Here is a 5,372-nt window from a genome sequence, read left to right on the forward strand (position 1 = left end):
ATAGGTACACATACATATGTATATGTATATCTACATAGGTTTGTGTGTCATGATAACAATGTATATCTATGTTGTGTGACTGTTAAATTCATTCTGTCTTTAGTTGATCAGGTTTTTTTCACTGATTTATATTTAACAGTTCGATACCGTTCTGCAGATGAGATAGCCCAGTTTTCAAATATGGCAAAATTAAATAAACTTTGTAAGTAACTAGTATTAATTCAGTAAAAGAAGGTTAATTGAAAGAAATAAGACAATTGTTAGGTTGGGACTGGTTCGCTGTTCCTGCCATACACTGCACCCACATTCTCAACAAGATAAAGAAACAAGAAGTCAGAAGAAACCCTCTTTTCTTCTCTTCTGCTCTTCGACTCTGGACGCTGAAAGGTGATCTCTGAACGCCCCGCCCCCAGCCATAAGGCCCAAGAGGTGAGGGAAGCAGGCAGTTCTGTCCACCTGCAGGCTAGAAGGCTAAAACATCTCCAATGGGTGAGAGGACATCCAGCTGACCTGAGAAGCAAGAACCTGAAGAAGTGTGTTCCTTCACCTGGTTTGTAAAATACTGATGTGGCTAGTGAAGTGGTAGGAGGCAGACACGGGAAACTTTGTTCATAGAAAAAAAGGTGTTTATTTACAAAAAGTGACCCTGATACACGTGTAACCAAAATATATAAATAAAACAAAGAAACAGTTAACTTGGCTTAACCACATAAAACTCAACTCATATCAAACGTTAACTAAATTAAATGTAATTTAACTTAACCTAACTTAACATCACGTGCACACAGCTACACACTGATGTCCCTTTTCCCCCTAAGTGCCAAAGGCCTCTGCTTAAATAGAGCCTTCCATTAACAGGAGCTGGTTCGTACCAATTCTGAAGGTGAAACTCATTACACAGGCAAGTAACAATGACTATTTTACTACAAACCTTCTGATAGCAATCACTTATATAATTCACCATATATAGAGTTATACACTTGCCACCATGCATAAGAGATAATAGCTAAGCTAAATACCTATATTTCCATTATCTACACCCCCCTACTTGGTTTAACCCAATGACATCACTGCTGATGTCATCCAGAGTATAAATAGATTAAATGTTTGGGCACCTCCTCCTTTATGACTGTGGAACACATGGTGGGTATGGTAAGTTACAAACCTAGATGATAAGCTATTGAACTGCAGAAATGAAACAATAAACAAAACCTAAACCTTACAATACCTGTCTGTTTTACTTTAAAACAGACAGGTTACTCCTCATTGTCACGGGACAGGAAGTCAGCGATGACATTCTGGTGTCCTGGTCTATACTGGATCTGAAAACGATAAGGCTGGAGAGACAAGTACCATCTGGTAATTCTAGCATTAGTGTCTTTAATTTTGTGGATCCACTGCAATGCATGATGATCTGTCTCAAGAACAAACTCTTTTCCAATCAGGTAGTATCTCAAGGTGTCTAATGCCCATTTAATAGCTAGAGCTTCCTTTTCCACTGTCGAGTACCTCATTTCCCTTGGGAAGAGTTTTCGGCAAATGTACTGCACAGGCAACTGGTTTCTACCCTGTCCTTTTAATAACACTGCTCCGAGACCTACTCCAGAAGCATCTGTCTGGACAGTGAAGGGAAGAGTGAAATCTGGACACTGCAAAACAGGTTCCTGACACAAACAGTTTTTCAAGTCATTAAAAGTATTCTCACTTTCTTCAGTCCACTTAACCTTTATTGGGCTGGATTTGCGCATCATATCAGTTAGTACTGCAGATCTTGACGAAAAGTTGGGGATAAGTCTGCGATACCAACCTACTAACCCCAAGAATGATTGTAACCTTCTCTTGGTATTAGGTAGTGGTGAAGCTGCAATCGTCTCTACCTTTCCTACCTGAGGCCGGATGCCTCCACCTCCAATCACATAGCCAAGGTACTGTACCTCTGGCTTTGCAATGTGACACTTCTTGGCATTGATGACCAGACCAGCACTCTGGATGCGTTGAAAGACATCAGCAAGATGCTTTACATGCTCCTCCCAGGTCCGGCTGAAGATAACGATGTCATCAATGTAGGCTGCTGCGTAGTCGTCCGCCCCTCTCAAAACTTCATCAACCAATCTCTGAAACGTTGCTGGTGCTCCGTGCAAACCAAAGGGCATCATTCTGAATCTGAATAGGCCACTTGGAACCCTGAATGTTGTTAAGTCCTTTGACGATTCAGTTAAGGGCACTTGCCAGTACCCTTTACACAGGTCAAGGGTTGTTAGGAATTTTGCGTTTTCCCAGGCGTTCGATCAGTTCATCCACCCTTGGCATTGGATAGGGATCAAAGGCAGACATGGCATTTAACTTTGAAAAGTTAACACAGAATCTCAGTTTAGGATCATCACACCACAGAACTACACCACTCACTGCGAGATGGCTAGATGATTCCTGTAGCCAACATCTCCTCCACGTCTTGCTTCAGTCCTGGAACAAGTCTGGCTGGAATGCGTCAGGTGTTGTCCCTGATTGGCAGCTGTTCTGGTGAATGCAGACGGATGTGATGTTCAATGAGGTGTTTACAACCTGGCTTTAAACTGAAGCCATCCAGCTCCAACCTGCGATGAACCAACATGTTGAAGATTTGCCATAATGACCCCCCGCAGCTACAAAGGGGGGGGAGGGGGTGGAAAGACGATTGAGCATCCCTCTGATGAAGGGAGAGAGATGAAGACACGGATACCAGAGATGGCCGAATCAACTGCCACAGAGTGAGAGATGGAAGAATGCGATTCAAACGGTTACTATCAGCCAACAAGAACCAAGAAGGAAAGATGCCCACAGAGGAACAGCCGCTACTCCAAACAGCTTAACCTCTCATCTGCCCATCAGTGAAGGTGCTTTACAAACTCAACTGCTCAACGATGCTTAAATGTTTCAAGCTAAATTGAATGTATAAACGCCAAACAACAAATTTTATTGATCAACATCAATAAAGGATATGAGTCACTGATTGTACCTGGTGACATGCAATACTTTCATTTATTTTTGGTCCGTTGTTATTCATTTTATTCTTTATTTATTCCATTCATTTATTTTATTTTATTGTTTATTAATTTATTTTCTGTTTGTCTAGTGAATATTTCCTTTATAAACAACTCGGTAATTTGATTTGTTTGTATATGAAATACTAGGTAACTGTACACCTTGAGAAGAACTGAATTTTTCCATATATTTCCACAATTGGATGGCATCCTAAATTAAATCTCAATTTAAATTCACTTACCTATATTAAAGATGTCTTATTGCAGAAACTATTACAATCTATTCATACAAATTTACTAGCCATAATTTAGTTATTAATATTCGTTACATATTTTGATATTAGTTAAATATTATTTATTCAAACAGCACAAGCAATAACACTACATATTAGTAATACTGATAGTCGTATTTGTATTACTATTCGTATTAATATTGTTGGTCTCAAAGTTGTTTTGAGAAAAGTGTTGTACACTGGATAAACCTGTAAACCACTGGATGCATATTGATGTTCCTCTCTGCGGGTTTTTTTAGTCCTAAAGTAGAGCTTAAAACTGTTTCCAAGGAGTGTGGACTATGAAGGAAGCAATCACTGTTCTCATTCCCAAAGACCCTGCATGGTGGGGAAATCTCCTCCTAGAGAACTTATCCATCCAGTGCATGTTCCCTGTGCTGCCAACACAAATGTGACACGTTTTTTTGTAGAATCTGTTTTCTTTACCTACACATTCCATGTTTTGTGGGAGACACTCCATCTCCTGTCAGTACCTGTTAACAAAACAGAGAATCTAATGATCCAATTACACTGCTGTTGTGTTTAACTTCAGCCAAATATGGTTTCCATCAGTCTGTTATATTCTCATGTTAACACCTTGAAAAACACGTCAGTCTACCTTATCTTGAGGTTCTTTTTTAGGACTTGGTGGTTTTGTGGTCCTTTAAAATGTTCGCTGTTCAGGTTGGAGAGAGAAATGTTCAAATAATTTAAAAAAGCACTACAGGAATGCACTACTGTTTTCTCCATGTTTTTCTTTTGTAGGATAAATGGACTATGACTGGATTTTGTTGCGCAACCTTGCTGCATAATGACAATAAATAATCCTTCCTTGAATCCATTATGCCATCATTGCGACAAGTGGTGGAGCTGCATCATTGGTGGGGGACAACATGTTTATATTTAGCACTATTAATATAATAAACCAGAAGCACATCTTGATGAATGATGCTTCTATATTTAGTTGCGTATTGCATACTCTTGAAGCCTCTGATTGGATATTTGTTGTAACACAACCTCTGTTAAAGAAGATAGTAGTTGCCTCAATGAATGCAAAAATGCAACGAGTGCAATAGCTATCTAACGCTAACGGGTGACCAACTAGCTAATGTGACAGCCTTTTTCATTTCACGTTAACAGTAAAATAAATGGTCCTGCTATATGCTAGTTATAGCTGGGTCACTATTTATATCCCTGAACCTAGCAGTTTTTAATGTGTATTATCACTGATAAAGCCCAAAACGCATGAAGATAAATATTTATAATTTTAATTTATTTATAAATATTTTCAAACTATTATTTAATTATTTACACATATCAAAACCTTCGACTGAGCATTTAATGATTATTATATTCTTTAACTATTTCAAACATTGGTTTTAATGTCTTTGATTGAGCCATCTTGCTTCCTTCTTTCTCATCTCTGTTGAGAGTATGCGCTGTACCAATCAGCAGGAGGTGTAAGACAGTATCGATCGGTAGTGTGTATGTTCGAAACACTGTGAAATATGTCGCTCAAAGGAGGAAATAGGTTTACTATAAACTAAGTCAGTTAATGCATCTGTATGACTTGGTCTACAAATACAGATTCAACAGTTCACAACCCAATCTTAGAGTCTTATTGCCACTCACGATCATAATCCATATGGACATGGGAATAATATATTTATCGTTGTTTAGGTAGAAATCATCAGACATTCATTAAAATAACAATTTACCTGCACAAGTCAGATCATTATTTTTTCATATTTCTGTGATTCTGAATGTTAGTTCTGTAGTTTTACTTTTACTCTATAGAAATACTGTGTGTATACCTGAGAAATAAGCAGTCTCTCTACCATTCTCTCTCTCCTGCTTTCTAAAAGTATCTCTCTGTCAATGTGATCGTCAGTATCTGAATTCAAATCATCCCCCGCCTCCCTCTCTGTCCTACTTATTTTTCTTTTCGTGCGTCCATTATCTCTGTGCTCTTTGCTCGCCCGCCGTCTCTTTCATCTCTCTCGCACTCTCTCTCTGCCCTCGTTCCCCCCTGCCTTTCTATCTCTTTATCACACACGCAAACACCCCAGGGGTAGGATCC

At 39.0% G+C, this 5,372-nt stretch overlaps 1 long non-coding RNA gene across 2 annotated transcripts; it reads left to right on the forward strand.

Annotated features, from left to right (window-relative positions):
* Positions 1–1,118: 1,118 nt before the first annotated feature.
* On the forward strand, positions 1,119–3,001 carry LOC129097895 (uncharacterized). 2 transcript variants are annotated; one of them, XR_008531570.1, is made up of 4 exons: positions 1,119–1,152; positions 1,252–1,359; positions 1,850–1,925; positions 2,035–3,001. It is a non-coding gene; the product is annotated as an uncharacterized LOC129097895 (long non-coding RNA). The 2 variants fall into 2 exon arrangements; XR_008531569.1 differs by having other exon boundaries at positions 1,850–3,001.
* The last annotated feature ends 2,371 nt before the right edge of the window (positions 3,002–5,372 follow it).

Source organism: Anoplopoma fimbria, chromosome 11 (assembly GCF_027596085.1).
Source record: "Anoplopoma fimbria isolate UVic2021 breed Golden Eagle Sablefish chromosome 11, Afim_UVic_2022, whole genome shotgun sequence".
NCBI lineage: Eukaryota > Metazoa > Chordata > Actinopteri > Perciformes > Anoplopomatidae > Anoplopoma > Anoplopoma fimbria.